Source organism: Adiantum capillus-veneris, chromosome 2, assembly GCF_014529385.1.
Source record: "Adiantum capillus-veneris isolate H3 chromosome 2, ASM1452938v2, whole genome shotgun sequence".
In the NCBI taxonomy this organism is placed as follows: Eukaryota; Viridiplantae; Streptophyta; class Polypodiopsida; order Polypodiales; family Pteridaceae; genus Adiantum; species Adiantum capillus-veneris.
The window spans coordinates 86159562-86186333 of record NC_140932.1 but is presented as its reverse complement, the minus strand read 5'-3'; positions in this window follow the sequence as shown (position 1 = coordinate 86186333).

Below are 26772 nucleotides of genomic sequence, written 5' to 3'. Positions count from 1 at the left end.
TTTGAACCATGGTCTAAAAATGTTAAGACTAGCTCTTATCGTATTTGATATTGCTGATACAAAAAAGCTTTCTTCACAAAAAACATCCTTAATAGCTACCTTAACATTTACACAAGCACCATAAAGACCTCCTAGAAGCATGTTTCCAGCTCAAATATGCTAAGCGTGGTCCACATCAATATGAGATTTCTCCTTTTTGTGCAAGATCTTTTCCATAATATTGAACTTTTGAACCATGGTCTACAAATGTTAAGACTGGCTCTTATTGTATTTAATATTGTCATTTTCTACACAAGCCATGGTTGATACCTAGAATAGGACCTATGGGATATTGTTCTCCTACATTTGCAAAAATTTCACAAAATATTTTATTTCATATCTTAAATTATTTGGACCAAAAAACAAGTGTTATGAGTTTCTATGCAGCTTTTACAAGGTGAATACCCTTCGTTGGGAGAATACTTTGTTGAATCTTTGGTTATTGTACTTGTCTTCCCTTCATGCCCTCATTTCTTGCATGCAATAGCTTTGAGATTAAATTCAACTTAGAGAAAATGACTACTATACTTTTTTCTAAGATTTCCTTATAGTATGATTCTCTTTATCAGTCCCCCAAGGGGGTCCACCTCAAAATATGTCATTGTAGAATGTTGTCGAAGAATGTAGGTTGACAAATAAAGCACTGTGTCTTTGCACGTGCGAGAGTTGAAAGAGAGACAAAATAGAGGAAACAAAGAGAACACTAAAGTAGAACACAAATTCCACAGTGATTTTATTGAATATTGTAGTATCTATATAAAATACGATAAAGACCAACCTTGATCACCTTAAATCATTAGAACCCTACAAAAAATTTGTCACATGGGTTATGGTTTATGCCTAGAATCATTATCAGTATCATTTTACTAACTCTAAAACTCCCAATTTGCATACTCCATGATCGGTGTGCAGCTTAACTTGCAAACTCAAACCTCAATATCTATTTCCTTGATGAAAACTGGTACCAACCAAGTATGACATGCACTCTATCTTGAAGCCTCGCCAAAAAGCCACCCATAATCAATGCATATTCTTCTTGTTTGTTGATTCTACCATCCCTTAAATTTTGAGCATGAGAAATGATTAAACCTTTTCTTTGTTGAGATAAAAAAACCCCCTTGCTTTACTTCTTTTTGTTTTGTCTTCCTACTCTTCTTACCTTCAAAATTTACTTTGTGCCTTTGGTGAGAGAAACAAGTAGAGATCCAGATAGAAAAAGAGAATGAGCCTTTGTGTGTGTTGCCCCTCTTTGTCCTACCTTACATGTAAAAATCCTCCCTTCTAATAGCTCCTCACTCCCCTATAGACAATTGTCCCAAAACCAACCAAGCCTTCCCTTTTAAAGAAACAAACCTACGGTTATTTGTTTTCTTATCTCTCCCTTCAACTTCTTGACACATCTTTTCCTTCCCATGAGATTTTGCAACCCATCTGTTGTGGTTCTTGCTCTCTCTTATCAACAACCTGCTAGGAGGCTCATTGACAGCTGCTACACAACCTTTAACAAAATCATCTACAAGGGCATGGTGGGATTATAAATCTCAATGCAATGTGGTTGAAACATAAGTGCATTCCAAGAAATGTCATCCATTTGAAATGTAAGTAGGATCTCTTTAGGATAGAAGCCACGTCTTGAAACTTGTTAAATTAATAAAGCTCAAAACTTCCTATCCTTGACCTTTCAAGAAGACCTTGTAATTAGTGTATTCCAAGTTCTATTAGTCTCTACATTCTAATATCTAATGCGGTATCAAATTTGTAGTGTCAACTCACATGATTTCAGTCGCGACTAGATACTGGCCTATCATATGTTATGATGAATAAATTTTGGTCCTTTCTCCAAGATTTGTGGATCAAATTTTTTTGTCATGTTGCTTCACTTCCATGATGGGAAACATAACCAAAAGATGAAAAATAAGTCTGCTTCAAGTGTAGAGGTTAAGTATGCAGCGAGCGGGGCACAATAACATGCTAATGCTAAGTTAAATGTATGCAAGATAAGGTTTTTAAGAGCTAGAAATAGGTTTTGGATGCTATAAGCTAAACTAATTAGAGTTTTCCAAAATAAGAGTTTATGGACTAATGATGTAATACTCAAAATTCTCTACAAGTCTGTCTTTACTGCTTGCTGATTGGAGTCCGAATGGAGAAGTTATGGGATTTTTGGTATTTTATGGGCACTAGATCTTCTATCTTTGGACCACACTTGAGACACATTCTCGGGTCATTTCCTTCAAGTTGGTAGGATTTGGGAGGATACTATATGGAACGAGCTAAAGCATGTGCTTTATGTAGCTCACCTAGGCAATAATTACTCAACTTATGCATGATGCAGCTTTCTCGATAATCTTGGGCTTCCATAAGCAAGGGAAGTGATGTGAATGAATATAATTTTGTGCTCGGCACTACCTTGGCTGGTATGTGGGCAGAGTGTTGAAAATAGGCAATGCATTGTTCCATATGGTGCATTTTAGCCTAAGCACAAAGACTTGTTTGAGGAGATTCTATGTGTTGACAATGAATCGATCGGTTAATAATATTCCAAATGCAATCTTCTTCAAAATGTTTTGGTTGATATGCGTACCAAATGTGGACCAATTCATGTATTCTAGAAGTGCTTGAGTAGGTTGATGCTCAGGAAGTTGTCTTGGGATACATTGATTACAGAAGATGCCCAACATGGTAGTGGTAAGAAGGCTTTGAGTTGTTTTTTTAATTTATCATGGGCTATCGAAGACAGATGAAAATTCTCTGCTCAATATGTAACCAAGCATTGGATGGACTCTCAAAAGGGCTGTAGGCCATTAAATGGTCACCTATAAGAAGAGAGGAGCTATCTATAAGGGCTTAGGGCAATAAAAAGGGTTTCCCAAAGATCAAAAGTCTACCCATTGGTTAATAAAAAGAGAAATAGTGTGAAAAAGGGGAGTGATGGTGTGCAGGGAGTGATGAGTGAGATGGGGGCTTGATTTTCTCACGCCAAGCTATGTGAAACTTGGATGGTGATAAGGAATAAGGGAAAAAGCTTCAAGATACTTGGGTGCTACCTTTTGATACCAAACACAATGGGTTTCATGCAGGTCATAAGTCCACACTACCACATCATAAGGATGCTTGCCCATGCCATTGAAATGGCAACATGACACCACCGTGAGGGTCGACCTAAAAATAGGGATATAGCTTTTGGGGGAATCTAATTAAGGAGAAAAAGAGTACAAGGAGAGGGGAATCAAGAGTAATATAAGAGGAGGGCTCTCTTAGATACTTGAGGTAGGAGGGAGGCTTTGCTCTTGGACTTGAAGATTCTTGTGAAAGAAGGATGTTGTAGGAAATATACACGATTCTCTATTGCTCTTGCTTAAACCATGTCCATGAAGGACTGAAGGTCAAGATCTCTCTTGGATTTGGGGAGGAATCAAGAAGCCATAGTTTTGTTTATGAAGAGGAGAGCCCTTGCTCATTCCACCAAAATTAAGACACAATACCTATCTCTCTTCTAGAGTTGTGATAGCTAGCAATGGTATCTCTACTAATCTCTAGGATATCTTAATCTTGCCACCATATATTAACCTCTAGATACAGCTCAAACCATTTTTCTCTTACAATAAATCGAAAATAACTCTAAGCTTTTCTTCTTTCCTCGAATAGCATAATATTTTTCTCTGTCTTCCATGGCCTCAAGGTGAACCTGTTCTCGTACTCACAAGGATTCTTGCTCTCGCTTTTCTTAGGTTTATGGGGTGGCATGAAAACGGAGCAGTAAGAGAGGACTAGGAGGGGCATACATTTAAGCACAAAGATCAACTTGGCAAATCTAGAAATTCTATTAACAATTGAGTTTTTTCATGAAATGTAATAATGGCTATATGTTATCAATTTAAATCATTCTAGATGTCATTTTTAAGCTTTCAAAGAATCTATTAAGCCCATTTTTTAACATCCTTCTATGACACAACAAGTAAAAGTTGAATGGTGACCCAGCTCACCTTGCAAACACATATCCCCCGACACCTTTGGTGAACTAAACGCAAAACCATTCAGGGTGGGAGAGTTTCACTAACAAAGATGAATACATTGCAAAAGGTAGCAATGCAGCAAATGATGTAGTAGTTTGTTGCTTACATGGATCAACATCAAACACCCCAAAAACAACACAACTTACAAGAGTTGATTCATAGATCTTTACAACCAACCACTATCAAATTGCAACACATTCAAGACCGTGATATCTCAAATTTTTGTAGTATATATGAGAAATCTATGTAAGATAATGAAGTCAATGATCAAAATGTAGTACAAGGGGTTCACTTTATTCTAGTGCCTAACTTGGGGCTTGATTTGAAGAAATACAAGTGGCATAAGTAGCAAAATGGTAGGAATTTAAGAAAGCTTTGCAAGAGGGGCCTTTCTTTGGATATTCTTAGAGGGTCACTAAATAAAGCTATATGATGTGGGTCCAAAATAATAATAAAACTTATCTTCATGATAACTGACATGAAAATTTGAAAGAAAGTTTCAACAGTTACCTACGACAAAGCAACATTTGTTAAAGCCTAGGTTGTGGTATTTATTCAAGCTATTGATTTGTGAATTCAAAGGAGTTTGGTGCAACTAGTGAAAGACTCAATAAGTGAATTGGGTCTAACATTTGATTGGAAAATAGTTTCCAAAGTGGTTAATATAATCGTGAAGTGGCAAATGAGCACTAATAAGCTGATTGTGATTGATGATACCAAAATTGTTAAAGACGAGGTTAAGGAGAAATCATCCCCAATAGTATGAAAATTGGAGGAGCCAGTTCTCAACAATTTGGTAAAAGGTATACAAGATCTAAATTCTAATTTGAAAGCAATGAAACTTGAAGGATTAGATCCAAAGAGGTCTACTTTAGAGCCCAAGAACCATCCTCCATGCAACGATTGGGATGATCAATGCATGTGGTGAGATAGTGAAGACCATGAATGTGAAGACTATGTTGACTTTAGTTGAGCCTTTAGGAAAAATGTGGTTATTTGGAAGTATCAAAAAATTCATCTTAGGGAAACTAGGAATCCACTCCGCATGAATATGGGAAAAGGAACAATGAAAAAGTAAGTGAATAAGATGTTGCATAATATTTCTCTTCTAGAAGTGGCTACATATGAGCTGGAGGTATATGGAAAGGGAGTGATGAAAGTGCACAAGCTAAGGGCCAATTTGGGCCTCATAATTTGAAGAAAACACAAATAGCCAAGTTGAATCATGGTAAGCTAATCTAGGTTAGGAATTGCATTTGAGAAACTATAGGGTGGACTGATCAAGTAAATTCTCTTTTTATGTATGCAATTTTTGCTAAGTCCCAAGCTTATGAAGCCATAGTAAAAGAGAAGAGAGAGAGAGAGAGATGAAGAAATTGTAGGGACATGAAAAGGGCTACCAAATCTAGCAGTGTATGAGAAAGAAGAGGGGCATGCTTCCTAACCTACTCCTAAGTGGTTATGGAAGAGGCACCAGAGTATAAGAATCAAGGGAAGTTGAGAGGACCTTCACATAAATTTTAATCTAACATTGAACTAGCTACAAAACTAATGAATATTTCTCAAGATCATATCCTCAATAGAACTATGAAAATCACACTTGGCAAAATCTTGGGAAATATTAGCCACAAAATTCATGAAGAAATTATCAACATTACAGAAATAAAATAGAAAGTACAAAGTGAACAGGAGCGTGAAACAATTAAGAGCCAAATGACTTTCCATACTGAGTTGATTTTGGATGCTTATGAATAATAATTTGAAGATGAATATCCAAAGCATGTGGTGGTTTTAAATCCTCTTGTACTTGTGAGGTAAGACAAGTTCATTTTAATAAACATGGAGATGGAGAAATTGTACCCCTGAGTCACTTTTCAAGGACTCTTGTGGCTAGAGAAATGAAAGTAGAAATCAATTCAGCCTTGAATTTAGCAATGTGCATCACTTAGATTGAAAATTAGAAAATTGTCTACAAACAAATTGACAATGAGATATACATCACCCTCACATTTGACATACAGAGTTCTTTCAACTGGACTGTTGTGAAAGCTTTTTTTAACCAAATGCATAGCTTTCTCATATCAAGCACAAGAAGACTTCTTCAGCCCATACAAATCTTTATTGCATTTGTAAACTTGTTTTTTGTCCTTTCTTGACAAACCATGAGTATACATTACCTTAAATATATCATCATTCAAGGAAACAAAAACAATGTTTGATTAATGTACATTCCCATCCAAAATGAGCTATGAATACACATAGAAGGTGAACAGTAGTCATACGACAAGTGGGAGAAAACGTCTCTTCATAGTCAATGCCTCTCTACTGTGCATAACCTTTTGCAATAACAAGTCTAGCCTTGCAGCAACTAATCTCACCACCCACCTTATGTTTCAACTTGTAAACCCACTTCCCACCAATGGCCTTTTTTCCCAGAGGCAAATCACATTAAATCCATGTATCATTCTCTATAAGTGCATCATATTTTGATTGCACTATATCCATTCAATTTTTTTGGTGCGTTTTTTGCACCAAAGCATAAGGTAAACAACCACAAACGCGCATGTAATCAATAAATGGATTCTTATCATGCCATGATTTGTAAGGAGTCATAGATTGAAAATATCTAGTAGGAAACCTATAAACTACATAAGTAGCACACATGACAACCTCAATCCAAAATGAACGTAGTAAAGATTGACCACCTTTGACCATACATCATGACATCTCCATAAAAGACATGGTTTTTCTTTTAGCATCACTATTTTTTTGAGGTTTGTAAGGTATTGTAAATTGGTGTTTTATACCACAACTAGCCAAAAATGCATTGAATTCATGAGACATATACTCCCCTTTTAGTCTAAATGAAGGGTGCCCATAGTACATTTAGAGACACTTTTAGTCATAACCAAAAATTTCTTGAAACACATGAAGACTTCGGCCTTAGCTTTAAGAAAATACATCCATGCATATTTGGAGTAATCATCAATGAAAGTTAAGTATAGGTAACTACCCAATACTGGAGCCAGCATAGGCTCCAGTATTGGGTAGTTTGTGAGCCTGCATAGGCTCACAAACATCACTATGCACAAGTAAAAACTTGCATATATCCCTTACTGAATCATAATTTGGAAACTTTTAGCATCCTATCTTATACAAAATATAGCTTCACAAAAGTCATTAGGTGCCTCAAGGGGTGGCAAAGAAGCAACCATATCAAATTTCTACAAACAGAATAAGCTGGCAAATTTTAGATGTCCAAAATGTGCACACTAAAGTTTGGCATATGAAGCAACCATTGAATCCATAGTTGCATTTGCAAAATTCTACCCACACTTGGAATATAAAACGAGCTTATACAGGTCATGGCACAAAATTCCAGATGCAACAACTTCATCACCAAAACTAAGATCATGAACTATGTATCGAACATTTACAAATGTGACAACAAGATCATGTCTTGCAAGTAAGAATTCTAAAAAAAGGTTCTTTTTTATCCTTGGTATAGAAAATGCATCAAAATGTGTGAAAGGACTACCATTCACAAGAATTAGCACAATCTTTCCAGCTGTCTTGACCAAATAAGAGTGACCGTATTCTCGTGATAGAGAGCATCGAGAACATACATGCATCATGGATAGAAAGATCATAAGTATACTATAAAACTAAATGCCTAGTCCTCATCTACATCAACATCACAATCCCCATTAATAAAAGATTCTACAGTAGTTGCACTAGTGGTAGATCCTACCTCTTTCTTCTTGGCTTCTTTTTCCTTCAGCTTAGGACATTTCTTTATCAAGTGATCATTACAATTAAAATAGTGGCAACACATTTTATTCTTGCCTTTTCAAACCACCCACCCACCCCAAGCTATCTTGTGTTGCATGCCCACAAAAAATCCCAATCTCAATCTCATGCACCTGATAAAAGGGCCTATCTTGTTCTATTGAGTAGATGTCAGCTTGTGTTCTTTGACACCTACAAAATAGCCAAAAAACATTCTTCTAAGACCAACTCAACACAGAAGAAAATATGATTTTACATAATCATAAAGTAGTACCATTACTTCTTGGTTGGGTCAATCAAAATAGATATTTCCTATATGTAAGTACCTATAGACTAATTGTTGTTGTTTGAAATTTGTTTCTATCATACCTTCCTCAGATGAACTCCAAAAATACACTGCCAAGTACTCAAAATGATAGATCCTATACAACAACATATTATTTGATGGACAAGGCAATGTGGGAAAAAAACAAACATCTCCTTATTTTTACAAAAAAGCATCTTTTAGATATTGCACAATAAAAAGTGTATTTTTGGGTCTCTATGATTTTTCAACCTATTTTAAGCTTGTCCATGTATTTTAAGCTAAAACACTAAAAAATAAACCATAAAAACGTCAATAATGACTATATCTTTCAAGTTTGAACTTTATTGTTTTGAGCAAAACTATTATTTACTCATTAATAATCAGTATTAAATACATTTTTAGTGTATTATTTCTAAAAGAGAATATATTGTTTCCTGTCAACATCTTGAACTCATGTACATAAGGCTTATATTTTCTCCAATAAACTCTAATTAGACCATGCTCACAAATACACCTTGCCTATTAAATTCACCCCAAATCTATGAACTTTGTTCTCAAAGTTAGAATGTGGAATATTGTAGAGGCAAAGCAAAAATATCAACGCAAGTGGAATCATGAATAGGAGAGTTTTGCTACTCAGAGAAAACTTTGACAATACTATTATTCTCGAGATGCTTGACTCTTTTATTGAAAATGACATGTGGTTCTTGTATTCTGTGGGTCACATAGATTTTTATTAGTATTTCTTTTGTCCAACCTTAGAAACCACCCATCCAAATAAACAATTTTATCCCTCCCAAAAAAGCAAATGTCTGACATTTATTTTTCTTTCATGTTCCAAATAAACAAAAATATCATCCAAGAATACAAGAATATAGACATTAAGATATGAATGACAAATATTCATCAAGCATACGAATGTGGTCACTGCATTGGTGAATTCAAAAGAAAAAAGAATAAGTTCATGATGTGCGTAACTTGTATAAAACGCAGTCCTTGAATTATTCTCTAGTTTGATTCTAATTTGATGATACCCAGATTGAAGGTCAATCTTCTAGACTACCTAGGCACCACTCAACTGACTCGGGCACCACCTAACTGACTCAACACCTTTTTAGTTCAAGTGTAGAGCATGGTGTAGAGCTCTAGGTGAAGGAAGATCCCTCTTATAAGTTTCACTACAAAAATCGAGATTGATTTTGAGTCCCTCTCGATAGCTTTAATTCTATGGTCATGTCCTTCTTGTCCCTTCAAAATCTTTTTTCTCTTTTTACAAGTTGTAACATCTTGATCCAAAGATAACCAGCCCATTCCCAGTTTGACATCATGAACGTTCACATAAATCACATAAAATTTTCCAAAATATTTGTTCGGCACTATCCTACCAACTCTGGTTGCAATCCAACAAGGTACAAAAATCATGATCAGTCATGAAAAAGGTCCTGAAAACGGAAATAGATCAGTTCATAAAGGTTTCCCTATGGTCCAGGAACACTCTTTTATGGGCAAAATGTAAATAAGAAGTGATTTAAGCACTCAAATATGCTATTAAGACTCAAAAATGTGTATTCATGAACCACAACAAAACAGACAATGCTTACACTTGAATGAAAGAGAAAGGAAAGAGGAACATAATGTAAGTTTTGGAATTGAAAACGGATTACCCAATCATTAGAAAAGTTGACTACAAGTTGGAGAAGCTTAGTTGCTTGAGTGTAAGTTTAGTAGAGTTCCTTCTTCTTAAAAATAAGTCTCCTTCCACATTAAAGTTATTGACCTTTATACCTACGGCTTTCTAACCCCCCTTACTAGCTCATGTCGTCCCTTGACAGTGCCATGTTCAGTCTGGTCATCGGGTTGTCTTCAGCTTTGTGGTCAAGCGTGATCTATTGCATTGTATGTTTTGTCGTGGATGACCCTCCCCCCTTTTTTGAGTGCTTCATATCTTTTGTGTCTTGTTGATGCATAATTGGACTTCAATTTTTGAGGAAACTTTTCATTTTGTTGTGCTTTATTTTTTTGTTTCTGCCAATTTTGGTATGAGTGTTTTTCGATTAGGGTCTGGAGCTTGGATAACCAAAGGAAAAAAACCCGGTGGGAAAAAAGTGCCTTTGGTATTCATTCTTATTGGAGTTGATCATTTTGAATTGAAGTACCTTTTGTGCAAGGTGAGTGCTCGAGAGAAAATAAGTGCTCAAGAGAAACAAAGGAAGAGTGTCTAATGCAAGTGCTAATTATGGGACACTCTATATGCATATGAGAAATTTGTCAAACAAAAGCATGAAGTGCAAAAGAGGGATTTGATGGGTGCTTCAAGGCAAAAATGTAGCAAATGTGGCATCAAAGGACGTCGCAATAGATTCCACATTTTCAAGAAGGGTTTTTGTTGTAGAAGCTTCTCCACTCATACCTCACTGCTTAGTGTGTGAGTGTCTTTTGGACTTCCTCCTTCACTTCACCAAACATAAATTCCATAGACTTCAGCTCTTATGCTCACTTGTACCAACATGAGTGACACAAAGTAGTTATTCTCAGCTCTTCCAGCTTGAGCAGTACCTAGACTAGCTAAGGTGCTTAGACCCCAAAATATATTAATCAAATCTTTGGGACTAACACCTCGCTCATTTGGTGGCTTAGCTTCTCGACTTTGACTTTTATGCCATGTATTTATAATGGCAACTTGGACATACCTATTCATGGCGAGAAACCCAATTTCATAAGTCTTGGTGTTTTAGGCCTGTTTCCTTGTGTTAGTCTATGGATTCCACCATTTTTTTGATTAGGCTAGCATACTTTGGATCCTCTTGACTTGCTTGTTGTATGTCCACACTACTTTGTGAAACAAGTCATTTTGTTGTTGTAGGGGTTCATGGATTCTTTGATTTATTTCCCATGAAAAGCGGTTGTCAAGATTTGTGGGTTCTTTATGATTGAGTTTGTGCGATCAATTTTGGAACCCACCTTATCTTTGTTTGTGTGTGATCCTCTTTTACATTTGCTTTTTTTTTTTCTAGGCTTTGGTAGCCATATTTGATGATTTTTGTTGTAGAAGCATCGATTTTGTAGTTGGATTTGAGGTATCCATCAAGAGGTTGGATGACCCTCAATTGTGATTGGATTTTGTTGGCTCTTGGTTTTCCTCACTTGCTTTTGGATGGATCTATCTATTTCCTGACTCATCTTCATTGCTTTAGGTTTAGTTACTATTTTTGGTAACCAGATTTGAGTGGTACATTCATAAAATCCTTGTGCTACAAGTAGCTTCAGTAGAATCATCCAATGTTGCATCTGTTTGTATTGGGTAGCTTGGTTGACGTTCAACTTTGCTACTCAAATTTATTGCACTACTTGTTTATTTGATCTTTTCTTTTGGATATTGTGGTTGTTCTTTCTCATGTTTGAGTTGTTTGTCTTCCATTGATATCTCCACTTGCTCCTTGTAGAACTCTTTGGTTGAAGTGAGTAGGCCTAGGTTGTTACTTTAGGCTTTTTGACCCAAACAATGGTGTTTCCTTGAAAGTAGCCCTAAGTCGTGATTGACTCATTTGATGCAACCCACCCGATGACCTTTGGTTGTTGAAGTTGAACCCGTGCTTGATGTATCCAAACGAAGTCTTTGCCTTGGATGTGCTCTTTTGATATTAACACTTGGTTGACTTTTTTTTGGATGCTTTTTTTTTTAATGGATACTTTGGTTGACAGAATTTTTACTTTGGTCTCCATTGCATTGGTGATGGTTTGGCTTGTTATGTACAGGATACATTGATGGAGGCTTGTTGAAGGTAAAGGCGTCTTGCAAGGTCAATTCACTTTAGTGTTCACCTTAGCTTTACCTTTTTCTGCAATGCTTGGTTGCTCCTTTTTTGTAATGACTTAAGGTGCTTCTGAGGCTTTTGATGGTGTTGTTATTGAAGCTTTACCATGTGGTTGAGAGAAGATGTTCCTCTAGCTTTCTATGAGGTTCAAACCTTCTTTGATATGATGGGAGTCAATTATAAGAAAATATCCTTGTACTCCCTAGTACTAAACTTGAGTACAACTTCTGCCACTTCAAAGCTAGTACCTGCCGTTTTAGAACTTGTGTACACTATGTCCTCTAGCTTGGTGATTGGTGACTTTTCCATCATTATCCTTGTGACATAAGACATTATATTCTTTGTTTCTTTTGGATTTAACAAAACTAAACATGTGATTTTAAGTCTTGTTTCTCTGCATATGCTAAATTTGATCACTGTTGGCGACAAGTGATTTTCTTCTTGATTCTTGTTCTTCTTTGGATCTTGCATTTATTGAGCATTTGACATTGAACTTGGAAACTTTTCTCCTTCATCTTCTTTCATCTGTGCTTTTTTTTGGAGCCGGCTTCTTTGAAACAACTTTTGTCGATTTTTCAGGTATGTCAATGATAACATATTCTTGTGGTTTCTCCGCTTTCTTCATTTGTACTTTGGCACCATGGTCCATGATGTAGCTATATGTCTCACCTTTTTTGTTTTCTTAATCACAAACTTTCTTAGCTTCCTTCAACACCTTTAATGTAAATAAGGGAGTTATGTCATAGCCACTTGAAAATTTGTCTTCAACATGGTTTCCCAAATTATCACTCCTTGAATCATGGTATTCATTAGCTTTAGAGAGGTTTTCAAGTTCTTGGACCATCAAAGCCATTAGAAAGGGTCTTATATCATAGCCATATTTGTTGCAAAATTTGGTATTGGTTACCTCCTTTACGCAAACATCAAGAGTTGGTAGTATTTGATCCCATCCAAAGGGTTCAAATAACTCCTATGGGAATGGCTCCTTAATGTAAGACTTCATCTTCTCTTGAACGCTCTAGGATGCAATCTTTCTTTTGTACATTCTTGTATTTTGATGCCCCACACATCCAAATGTGAGCATCCTTCACTATCCAAGTAGGTAATTGTGTTCCATCTTCGGTAGTGATAACAAAGTCTTCTATTGGAGTTCAGTTTACATCCCCGTAAATGTGGTCCTTGGTGTTTACCTTGGTTATGACTTCTTTTTGTCATAAATAGAGATGGTCATAGCCCCAATCTTGGACCATTTTGAGTTGACACATGAAGGATCATCCCAAAATCACTTCAAAGTTGCTACTCAATTGTTACCTTTTCAAAAATCTACTACTACAAAGGTATGTTCATATTCTATCCTGCATGAGGATATTATCACTTGTTCCAACATTTCCAAGGGTCTTTCCATATACTCGTCTGCTAGTTGCAACTTGATGCGTAATTTCTTGAGATCTGGTATTCCCTATTCTTCCCAGATCTCCTTTGTAGCAATGGCTATTCTTGCCCCGCTATTAAGTATGGCTATTGTTTTTACTCCTTTGTACTAGAGTGGTAAGGTGGTGTTCCCTTCTTCTCCTTCACAATGATCACCCACCTCATTCACTGGTACCAACCTTGCTTGTGGTTTCTTAAGCATATTTTCATCCATGTTTTCATATGCAAGTTGGTCATATGAAGGGATTTTCAACCCCATATTTTTTAGGTGTTTGCCAAATTTTCCCCGTAGATGTGGCTTATTTTTTAGCAACTCTAAGAGAGAAAGTGTGTATTGTATAGGAGAATATATAAGTTCATATAAGCTCTTTGTCTTCATCACTTTTAATGTGGTTTTCCACTGAGAAGGTACCACTCTAATGTCAGATTTTATTTCTAGTTATCCTATTAAAGATCAAAAAGTCTGTGGAGAGATTGGTTTTCTCTCTTCAGATGCTTCAAACCTGGTATCCCCATATAGAGATTGTATATCTCCTTGGAAAAATTCATGTTCGATTATAATCTTAGGGATAGGTACTGACTCTAAAGTAGCACTACCATCTTTTTGGTGTCTGATCGTCTCTCATAAGGATTGTGGCCACATCTCATCCACTTCAGGAATCGGATGCATCTGTAAAGATATTCCTTTTGTTACCATATACACTAGAGCTAGAGCTAACAAAGAATGTGTACTCCCACCAAGAAGGCATGAGTGCTGGTATCTCTAACAAAATGACTATAATGTTACAAAAGTACTCCTCATTAGGAAGGGAATGGGGTCTAAGGGGGCCTCTTTATTTTCCATGGGATTAAAGGAGATTATGGAAGGGGAAAATGGGTGGATTCCATGTGGACTAAAATGGTGGGTATGGCACGGCCTAAAAGTAAGCTGTCAAACTTCTAATCTTTTAAAAAATATAAAGAGAAAATCTCTTATAAAATTTAAAATCCAAACTTTTCTCTAAATATTTGAGTAAAAACTAATCCTTTCTCTCTCTAGTGGGTGCCCCCTCTCTCCTAAAAGGGGGTCCCTCCAAAAACGTGTTGACCATTGCCTCCCTCTCTCTCTACTATACCATCTCTCACTTCTCTTCACTTCACCTTACAAATTGCATCTCTTTACTTCCTTTTAGTTTTTCCTCCCAAAAGCTCTACAACAGAAGTTTGAACCTCCTTCCCCTCTTCAAGCTTACTGCATTCTTGAGGGCTACATTCTCCTCAAGCTGAAGTTCTCCATTTCTCCGTGGGCCTCACTAAACACCTATACCTAAAGCTAAAGATCTGCAACACATCCTTCTGGTAGAGCATCCCTCTTTCTTTCCTCAACAGGTTTCCTACTTCTTCTCCATTAAACTCTCCAGAGAAGATCCACATCCCTGTCAATCTTTGCAACATTATCTTCCCCATTAAGCCAACAAACAAGTGGAGTAGTATAGCAATAAGTGGCATCCTTCACCTTTGTGTACCATCAAGAATCTTTCTCTTTATACATATGAGAACGTGGATGTGAAATGTCTAATCATAAGTGTTTTTCTGCAGGTTATGCCACTATTCCCCATGAAATCATCAGGTACTCGATCACCTAGGAGTGTCATTGACTCCATTTCATGCAACATTATACAAGACAACAGTGGATCTTGGGTGACAATGGAGTTGAAACAAATGATGTGGGTGATAATGTAGCCTAGCTCAAGAGGTGCACACAAGGTCTCAAGGAGACACATGGCTTCTTGAGCACACCATTGGAAGAATCATTGTTCAAGCAAACAAAAGATGGCAAGAGGCTTGCAAAGGTGCAGTAGCACAACTAAGGCTAGAGACAACAGTGGCTCCATCGTAGTTTCCTATAAACTGTAATTTTACTCCTCTTTAAAGTTTTTAGGTTGTCTATTTAGTGTTTTTTCCTTGCACGTTGCTTTTGATGACTGTAAGATTTCCGTTGCTTGTTCATGTTTGTAGATGTTTTTCCATCCAATTTTGTAGAGTGGGAGCCAATAGAGTCCCTCACAGGAACTTTTAAGTCCATCCACACTAAGCTTGGAAAGTTGCTCTATGTTGGTTGTCCATCCTCTGAGCTTGCCTCACGTGGATTTTTTTTTTTTGATCATACTTATGTCACACCTAGGAAAAATGGGTATGGTAATCTTTCTCCGGTTCCCTCACCAACCTTAGAGAGTTTGGAATGGCCTAAGCCACACAGAACATTGATCCCAACAACCAAAAGGAGAATTGAGGTGGATGTCCAAGCAGCAATGAGTTGCACCTATGGTTCCCACAAAGCCATGGTAACATGGTTTATGTCTCTCCATGTGTTTGTGTTTTTCTTTTGTCTTCTTCAGAGTGTTCATAGGACACCAACAATGTTTACAATTGCAGAGGGGGAAGTATTATCAACAGATTCCTTGTAGCTAGATGGGAGACTAAGGTGGTCAACCATCAGGGCGAAAGAATCAAGTGATCTATAGTTACTGACAATGTGGTGTTTAGATATCATACTACGAATAAAAGCTTGTCGATGGTCTTACCCTATAGAAGATGGAAGCTAACAATGGGATAATGGGAGACACTAGACTCTGATGTTGCTGCTAGAGAATGAGTTGACCTACAAATATGCCTCCACGATGATGCAGTGCACCACATTACAATAAATAATGACTGGTACCTCAGACACCTTCACGAGTATCTTAATCTCAAATATACCTTGCCCAAGTAATATCTCTTTGTAATCAATGAAAAGGTTGTTTACTCCAGAGAAGAGCTTTCTGTGTGAGAACGTTCCGGTTTTGCAAAGTATTTTTGTAAAATCTTGTAACTGACAAGGATTTTTCGCCCATTAGTAGAGACAATGTTTTAAATCTTGTTTCTTCATATACTTGTTTGTTCTCAACTTGTTCAAGTTTTGGATTGAAACGTTGTGGAGCACAAATGTTTTCAATGCTTTGTCACATGATTTTGTTTGAAGTTATAGTTTTAAGCTATTTTGACTTTAATTTTAAGTGCTTAAAAGAAAGCGACTTTGGGTATATATGTGACTTTCTAGGTTATAAACTTCATTTCTCACATTCACAATACTCCATCTCTAATCTCTCTCCACATCTTCTTTACGAAAAAACCCATGGCAACGTCTATTGATGCACTTCTCACACAATTAGAAAAGGTAGGACTTGCAGATTGATCACGTGAGCTACCCAGTGTGTTTTAGGGCACAATTGACATGCAAGCCACTGCCAACCTTCATGCAGAGGCATTCAAGACCTTTCTTAACTACATGGCGCAGCACATGGAAGAATATGCCATTGTCTTTGAGGGATTTGACATGGCGTGGTTGCCAATGTATTTCTTCAAGCATCTCTATGTGGTCGAAAAAAACTTTTTCTTTTCCTTGTTGAGGTTTATTAAAGGCCTCATAGAACGGGACTATAAGAGAGAGGATGAGGATGATCTCATATATTTGGGCATGGGGTGCATAGGCACCCGATTCCTTTCTTGGGGCATGGTTATAGCCCTACTTGTGCTTGAGGGCATGGATAAGGAAAAATCAAAGGAAAAAGTCAACCAGAGACCACCTGTGACCATTGTGGAGGAATAAAGAACACAGAATCAATTTTGATATCCATGTGTATCAAGTCTTTTGTCAACTATGCTATTGGATCCATGAGGACCAGAGATTACCTTGTTCCAATCTCCTACATACTTAGGAATTGTATGTTGAATCCCAACCTAAATATTGAGCCCAAGTGATTGATAGAACATAATCAACCCACATCTTTGGGTCAAATAAAATCTTCAAGAAGGTGACAATCAAGTTCAAGGATATGTTCTCTATCTTAATCTATGTTCACCTTTGGAAGTACCAAGCCCTGGAATCATTCTTGGCAAGAAAGCACTCAGGCTTAACCAATGCAATGATTTTATCATATTAAGTTGATCATTTAATGTGGGAGAATAAATGGGAACAAGGGTTAGGATATAGACATGAGCTTATGGATCTATCTCAACACAGGGCCAAGGTTAAAGGGTACAAATGAGAGATGGTGGATCAAAGAGAAATGCTAGCTAATGGAGCTTAAAGAACTTAAAGTTAACTTCATTAAATACATCCAAAGGTTATTATTGAAAGTCCTTAGATTGTAGGCAAGCTAGGGTTGCTCTTGAGTTAACTTCATTAAATACATCCAAAGGTTAGTATTGAAAGTCCTTAGATTGTAGGCAAGCTAGGGTTGCTAGCTAATGGAGCTTAAAGAACTTAAAGTTAACTTCATTAAATACATCCAAAGGTTAGTATTGAAAGTCCTTAGATTGTAGGCAAGCTAGGGTTGCTCTTGAGGTGTGAGCCCGCGCTTCTCGTGCTTGCTGACAAGGGTGCTTGACGTGCTCCGTGACTAAGGTGCTTGAGGGGATTAAGGTGTTCCCAAAGTCAACCACAATCCCTACTCATGGGGGGGTGAGTCCTTATTGTCGGGGAATGAGAGAGAACACACACACCCTCACACAAGTCAAGCCTTTTCTAAAGAAGCAAAAAGGACACATGTCAAAAGTTACCCTCCATGCTGCTCTTATAAGGTGCCTAGAGCCTATTGGTTGGCCCCTCAAGGGGTCCAATGATAATTTATCTAATTTAATTAATTGTGTATGCATTTATCAAGTCCTGTCTCTTAAAGGGGAAAGGGGGACACTTGTCCCAATGCTAGCATGGTTTCTTGAAAGACACTATGCATGTGATTGGCTAGGCTTGTAGGGATCCAATCAACTTCTAGCATGAGATACAAGGGGGGTCAACCAAAGAAAGATGTGGGTGTGCTTGGGGGGTATAATCTCTCTCCCACACACTAACATGCTCATTCTTGCTTGGCAAAGTGCAAGAGATCCATCTCCTTCTCCAAGCTTGTTAAAGTTGAGATCCTACACCAAGAATCTTGGCTATGGAATTCAAATCCAACCAAGAGCCCATGCTTCAATTCTTAAGCTTTCCATATTCTTCATTATCATTATTATGCAATTATGCTATGCTTTTCAAGAAGAGTGATGATAAGCGAGGAACTATCTCTTTCTTGTATGTTACTTCTTCTTTCTCTTCCCTACCCACATTCCCCGCTAGCTTATCCACCTTCAAAGGTGTTTGAGCCTTGGGATTGAGGCCAACGGAATGGTTAATGCTTTTACAATGTTTATGTTAGGCTTGCAATGCATGAATCTTTTTACCTTCATTGCATCACCTAGGTCACAAGGAACACAAAGATTGTATTATACCAAGTCTCTCTTTATGGGAGAATCTATAATACAAAAGCCTATTGGAGGACCCGATCCACATAAATCCGGTCCTCAACTCTTTTCATATTTTCTAACTCTCTCTCTCTCTCTCTCTCTCTCTCTCTCTTGCAAAAGTATTACTCATGCCAAGTTTATTAAGTATAACAGTTGTGTTGCTACCGTTAATTAAGTTCACTCTCTATGTTCTCAAAGTAGTCTCATAAAAAATGCTCACTATAATTCGCTTAATTCCACTACCCTCAAAGTTCATAGGACATTTCCATTACATTGGTATCAAATCTATTTGTTTCTCTTTTCTTACGTAAGAAGAGAGGTCCTTACGTTGTCCATGAAAGTTTGGAATTGTTCATCGTAATAGGGTAAGTGGGACAAGGATCTATTATCTTGGTTGAAAAGGACTTAGTTAGAGGTACACCGTTGGGAAAAATAGTCTCAATAATGGAGTCTCTTGGGACTTGCCTTTGGCATAACCATTATTAAGCTACTAGCAAGCGCAAGAGGAACCATAATCAATTGAGCAATATTAGACCCTCTAAACTAGTTTTTGCAATCAACAGTGTCTAAACCACAGGTGTGGCTGCTTCAGAACTACTTTTTAAAGGTAAATAAATAGAGACTAAGGTTTTTGAGCGTACCAAAGCACAAAGTAATTTCTACATAATTGTATTTAGAATGGCTAACAATAACCAACATAGTAGAATGAATATTGTTAGCTTTGATTTTGTATATAAAGGTGCTAATGATGATGTCCCCATGTTTGTTAATTATCTTGTTACTAGGTTGCAACAAGCTATGGGCAACCCTGCTTTGCAAGCCAAAGTTACTCAACAACTTCATGCTTATGGGATTTCCCTTCCTCTCCAAGAGGAAGGGAAATCCTAATCTCTCTCTCTCTCTCTCTCTCTCTCTCTCTCTCTCTCTCTCTCTCCAAGAGGAGAGAGAGAGAGAGATTAGGAGACCTCTTGATGAGACTTCCAAAAGAATACTCTCTCCTATAAGAGATCAGGAATCCAAAGAACGAGGAAGAAACGAATCATTAGAATCCTCTAAAGATGTGGCTCCATGAAGACGGCGGTCTAGATGATCAAGAACTCCTCCCAAGAGGAAACAGTCAACCCATAGTCCTTGTCCTTGTCACTCTAAAAGGGAAGAGAGGAAACAAAGGAAGAAAAAGGCAAGAAATAGGTCACCCTGTTCTCCCTCTTCTTCACCTTTCGTCTCTTTTGATGAAAGCAAAAACTATCCTCTTAAACAATGCAAGAGGAGAGGACATTGAAAATCCTACCCTACATGGAGAAGTCCCAAAATCTCAACAAATTAAAAGAGGTATGAAAGAGTTTCTCTTTTCTTACCTATGATGGAACCTTTGGTGCTATCAACGAAGTATTGGCCTTCATCAGGAAATTTGATGCGGCCTTTGGAGGCGAAGGCTTCACAAAGTTTTCCAAGCTTCTTCATGTAGCTATGCACTTCTAGAAATAAGCTCGTCAATGGTGGGCTAGCCTTCATGCAAAGGTGACGCCCCAAAGACATGGAAAACTCTACCAGTTTCCATCATGAAGCAATTCCTTGCAAGTGATGCAAACGTGCTTATCGAATGGCAGAGTTTGAAGATTCTCTCCAATGTGTCTATCCACAAATATCTGGACAAGTTTTGGGATTTACATCTCAAGGCTACAGTCTTTGAAAAGATAGGATTTTTCAAGAAAAAGCAACAATTTTGTGCAGTAAATGTCCGAGTATGTCAACTCTCAACAGTCTGATGCTCAAAGCTCTTCCCAAGGCAATTCCAACAACAACAACAACAACAGCAATCAGTCCAAGGAGAAGGGAGTTTACAAACATAAAAATAAAATCTCTCTTGAAGAGCTAGAAGATTTTTGTAAGGAACATAAATACTTTAAGTGTGGGAAGCAAGGACATGGCTATCGTTCTTTTCCCGGAAGAAATGCCTGCAATGAGACTCCTAGAGCTTCCACTGTCGAAGCTCCAAAAGAGGATGCTCATTTTGCAAAGTATCACCTCTCTCCTAGGCTTGGGAAAAGGGAAGGGAGCAATGATGACTTCATTATATTTGACCTTGTCTCTACTCACAATTTCATAACAATGGAGTTGGCCACTAAGTTGGGCATTCAAGCAATTGAGATGGGAGATACTGTATCTTTCGATGGAGCTTTCAAGGGACATCGAGCCTCCGTTACTCCCTTGATTTGGAAGTTGAGGCTTCATGTCCAAATCTACATCGACAAAGAAGACTTTTCTATCTCTCCTCTCCAACATGAGGATGTTATCCTAGGGACACCATGGTTCAACCGCATGGCTGCCGACATGAATTTCCATGAAAGGAGAATCTACTTCACCTACAAGGAAAAGAGCATCTATATAGATGCTAATGAGTCTGGTTGTACTCTGCCACTTGTAAATTCACCTGCTTTTGATAAGTCAATGAAAAGCTCATTTTTTTGCGTACATGTTTTTGTCAAAGAGTCTCTAAATGATGCTAATCATTTAACAAAGAAAAGTGGTAGGAATCAAGAAGATTTAGACTTGTCTAATTTTCTACATGGATTCTAAGATGTTTTTATCGATATATCCCGTTGGACTTACCTCCAAAATGAGGGGATGATGACTATTGAATTGAGCTCCTACTAGGAAGCTCATTGCCTAACAAGCCTTATAGAGTTTCCCAAGCTCAACAAGAGGAGACATGAGGCAAGTATAAGAATTGGTAGACAAAGGGATGGTGAGGCCTAGCTCCTCCCTTTTGTTCTCCAATCCTTTAATGCAAAAGAAAGATGGTACATACCGTATGTGTGTGGACTATCAAGTGCTAAACCATATCGCTTTCAAAAATAGATTTCCCATATCGTGTTTGAATATATCTTCTTGATAAGCTACAAGGTTTGACTTAGTTTAGTAGGATTGACCTTAAAAGTGGCTATCATCAACTAAGGATAGTGAATGAAGGTATCGTAAAGACCACATTCCGTACAACGTTTAGTCTTTATGAATATCTTGTCATGCCTTTTGGCTTGACTAATGCACTAACCACATTCAATCGTTTGATGGAGAAAATATTTAGACCCTATTGCAAACTCATTGGAGTGTTCTTTGATGATATCATCATCTAATCCATGTACTTGGAGGAGTACAAGCAACATCTCCAGGTAATTTTTTAAGCTTTCAGGGAGAACATGATTTTTTATCAATCAAAGAAGATAAAATTTTTCCTTCAAGAGATTCAATACTTAGGTCATATTATCTCTCAAGATGGTATCCGTATGGATCCATTAAAGTTGGAGGTAATAGAAGCATGGCCTAATCCAAGGAATCTACATGAGCTAGAAAGCTTTATTGGTATGTGTGCATATTATAGATGCTTCATAGAAAAATTCTTTCCGATAGCAGGACCATTGCATGACTGAACAAAGAAGAACGTTAAATACTCATGGATTGCTAAAGAGAAAAATTATTATGACAAGCTCAAAGAGAAGATTACCTCGCAAACCATCCTTATGCTTTTGGATCTCTCAAAACCATTTGAGGTCCAATGTGATGCTTGTGATGATTGCCTTGGAGTAGTATTGCTTCAAGAAGGGCATGACATAGCATATGAGAGCCAAAGACTCAATACCAATGAACAGGTCTTGGGAATATATGAAAAAGAGCTTTTAGTTGTTCTACATGCCCTAGAAACATGGAAGCACTATCTATTGGGGACTCTATTTGTTTTGCAAACAGACCACCAAAGTCTGAAGTATTTCATGATGCAAACCAAGCTCTTCGTTTACAATTTTATTTTCATAATGCTCACATTGCTGGTAAGCACAATCAAGTGGCCGATGCATTTTCACGATGAAGAAGAGTTAATGCAACCTCTATAGAATCTCACAACGATGATCTATCTTCTATGATATATGAGTATGCTATTGGCCATGACTTTAAAGAAACAACGTCAGCTCTTGCATTGGGGAAGAAATAAGAAACATTCACCTTGCATGATGGTTATCTTCTCCATGGCAATAGGTTATGTGTTACCCACTCCCTTCGTAAGAAAGTTGTGTATGAATCCCATGCTCCTCCCTATGCGGGGAAAAGAGGCATTCAACCTACACAGTGAGGACTAGAAACGTACTTCTATTGGCCTACCATGAAAGTAGACTTACAAGAGTATGTTCAAAATATGTGGTATGCCAAAAGACCAAGTATGATAGAGGGAAGCAACCTATATTACTCCATCCATTGCCAATCCCTATTTCACCATGGGAGAGTATTTTCATGGATTTTTTTATCTTTGAATTATCTAAGTCTATCCATGGGAATATGATAATATGGACAATAGTGGACAGTTTTAGCAAGAAAATGGAACATCAAATGAAAATCCTCTTCATATCCCAGATTTTCAAACACCATGGATTGCCAACATCCATCGTGTAAGATATAGATCCTAGAATGTCCAGTAATTTCAAGAAAGGTCTCTTTGAAAATCTTGGTACAAGATTGAATTTCTCTTCAGCCTATCACCCACAAACGGATGGCCAAAGTGAAATAACCAATCTTATGATACTTGATCTACTAAAGACTTATGTTAGAGAAGTAGATCAACATTCACAATGGGAGAAGTACTTACCCCTTTTAGAATATGCATAAAATAATAATGTCCATACTAGTACGAGAAAGGCATCGTTTAAGTTCATAGAGTGAAGACGTAAAAGTCCCTTGCTACTTAAAGTACATAGGAAGATCTTTCCTGCTGATGAGTATAGTCATGACCTATAAGAATATTTACAAAAGATTAAGGAGGCTATATCCATTAAGGAGGCTGGTGATGATAAGCACATAAGGGTCTTAACGTTCAAGGAAAATGATTGGGTCTTACTTAAGTTTCCCAAGGCTCAATTGAGGCAAACAACGAGCCAAAATTCTATGGGCCATCTTAAGTATTATGCTAAACTAGCAAAGATACTATGGTATACCATGTCTTAGTACCTTGTCCTCATGCCGAAGGATAGATTCGTCTTGTAGGGGTACAATCGACTTCTAGCATGAGATACAAGGGGGGGTCAACCAAAGCAAGCTTTGGGTGTGCTTGGGGGGAATACTCTCTCTACTACACACTCACATGATCATTTTTGCTTGGCAAAGTGAAAGAGATCCATCTCCTTCTTCTGAAAGCTTGTTGAAGTTGAGAGCCTACACTAGCACTCTTGGCTATAGAATGAAAATCAACCAAGAGCCATGCTTCAATTCTTAAGCTTGCCATCTTCTTCATCATCATTATTATGCTATTATGCTATGCTTTGCAAGAAGAGTGGTGATAAGCTAGGAACTATCTCTTTCTCGTATGTTACTTCATTATTAGCATCAAGCTTACTCGGATCACATTTTTCGGAGCTTTCATTGTAAAAACAACTGTTATTTTGATGAATTGGGAATATTAGCTCCTATTTTTTGGATGAATATTGTAATCGATGAGTCGGGGCTACAAGCTTCTAGATTGTATCAACCTGTCTTTAGTTAGAGCTCCCAGATTATTAGTTTTGACCACCAAAAACCTTGGCTAAGGTATAAAAGCCAATTTTTGTAAGTTTTAAAAAAGTTTTGGATAATAGAAACACAGTGTGAGCTAACGGCACTCACTTCTCTCGTTCTTGCGCTTCCTATTCCCTCCCCGATTGTCACATTGCAATCATGTTTGTTACGTTGCAATCGCAGGTAAGAGCTCTACGCATTGACGTAAGCATTCGACATCACCGACACACGGCCTAGTTTCATCATAAGTAGAAATTTAAGATTTAAAATCAAAAACTAAGTATAGGCGGGGTATTGGGGCATCATTGCTAAGCATTTAGATGCATTCTAGGTCAAAAACGACTAGGTCAAAAACTTACTGTTGTTAATGATTGTGATTTTTGCACTTGATCTAATTGAGGTTTGAGACCATAAGCATGTGTGCTTAGGTCTTATAAAAATGTGCTAGAAGTTTCACTACATTTGGATGTCGTTTGATGCTGTAACAAATGTGATTTGTTTGCCGATGATGAGCGATTGGCTGTTGGTAATTTTAGTCATTTGAGTGTAGCTTGAGTTAGATGCGAGTTATTTGTTGTTTTCCAAGATATTGACAACCTCTTGTAGCCTCTATGAACTAGTCAAGTCATCTTCATCCCATGGATTGACATATTCGTGGTTCTCGCTATGTCTGCAAAATAAGATAGGAGTGAGGTAAGACACCCATCCCACAGTTGGTGCCGCTGTCGGGGATTGAAGAGACCTAAATTAGGGAGAAACACGAGCGTCTTGTGAAGTTATTCTTTAACTTCCTCTAGGATCTTCTAGAGTGAAAACTTTCTTTTTAAAACCGCATAGCCTAAGATTGTTGACTTTTGTTGTGTAGAGGTAGCTTGAAAGTAGGTTGTACTTGCTAAGTACCTTTAGGACTGTAGGATTATAGGATTATAGGATTATAGGATTAGATTAGGATTTTGAGAATGATTGATGGACGAGACAAGTCATAAGATCAAGGCTCAAAAAACCATTAAAAAACAAGAAAATGAGTGTTTGTGGACACTTTCCATAACCCCATTGCAGTAGCATCTAGGAGTAGGGTAAGCAGAATCCGAGGTGGATTCCAGAACATTGATCTCTCCAAAAGACTCAATTGTGATTTGTTATGTGAAGTTGTAGAATTTCAGGTCTACGGCTAGAAATAGCACCAAAAGATTGTCAAGCACTCAATCCTATTGGAGAGTATGCTTTAAAAGTTGTATGAACCAGTGGGTAAGCTCAAGGACACATTGAGGTAAAAATTTCAAGAGTTTGCAAAAACTTAGATTATTTACTTTTTCTTTATATTTTAGGCCAAATTAAGTATTGACTTGACTCAGAGGCTTTTAAAACAATTCATGAAAAGACTATCCAGTGAAAAAGTTCAAAAAAGTGCTCACTTTAGGCTTAAAGTAAATAATTGTGATTATTTACTTTCAGCTCAAAAGTGACCAAGGTTGATACCAGAGACTGTATGCATGTGTGCAAACATGGGACCAACCATGAGGCCAATGAGTGCTACTACCAACCAAAGTATGATGGTAATGTTCAATACATGCCTATGAGGCCACAAGGACAACCCATGTACAGATATCAACCTAATATGGCCCCAGCTGAAAGACCACCGATGGGTACGGAAAGACCTCAGTCTGTGTTGGGTCAACAACCTCCATATGCTGGACATAATGTAGTACCTGTAAAGTACACGCATTGAGAGGGAGTCATAGATGAAGAAGCACTAGTGCCTGCTACACTACACCCTATGCTGAGCCTAGTCCATCTACAGTAATGGTAGAAGGAGATTGGTAAATTCACATCCTCCACCAATGGAAGAACATGTGACTTATACTACACCAGAGCTTGCACGAATGTACTATGTATCTAATCAAGGTGTTAGACCTCTGATGGTAAGATACATGATTAAGCCAAGAACTATAAACTATCACAACTGTGGTGCAGATGATCATTGGAAAAATAAATGCCCAGAGCCTGACAAGAACCTTAATCCAATTGAAGCTTATTGCATACAATGTTTCAAAAAGGGAGGACACGTCCCTGAGGATTGTCCAAAAAATCCTTTCAACAAGGGTAAAACAGTAGTGAATGTAGTCCAAGTGATACCTAGTAGCTCATTTGAGAGTGAACCAATTGTTCCAATCAAGGTAATCACTAGAGCCCAGGCTAAGAAAAAGATACATAACTCCTCTGATGATTCAAAAGATACTAAAATTTCCTCTCAAAAGACCAAAAGAAGTAGAAGCAGAAGGTATGAGATGAGAAAACACAAACAAAGGGCTGGAATCGAGGAGAAAGCAAAGAAACTATTCCAAGAAAAAGTGAAAGAAACTGAAAGAAAAATCAAGGAAACCACCGTGAAATCTGGAGGATCAATTTTGGTAGACAAATTGTATTTTTTGATCCAATTAATCCAGCCTTGGAAACTTACCAAGCGGGGCTTAAGGCAGGCCAAAACATGGAAAACAAATGGAAAAACTATCCTTCTCTAGACGTGGAAGTA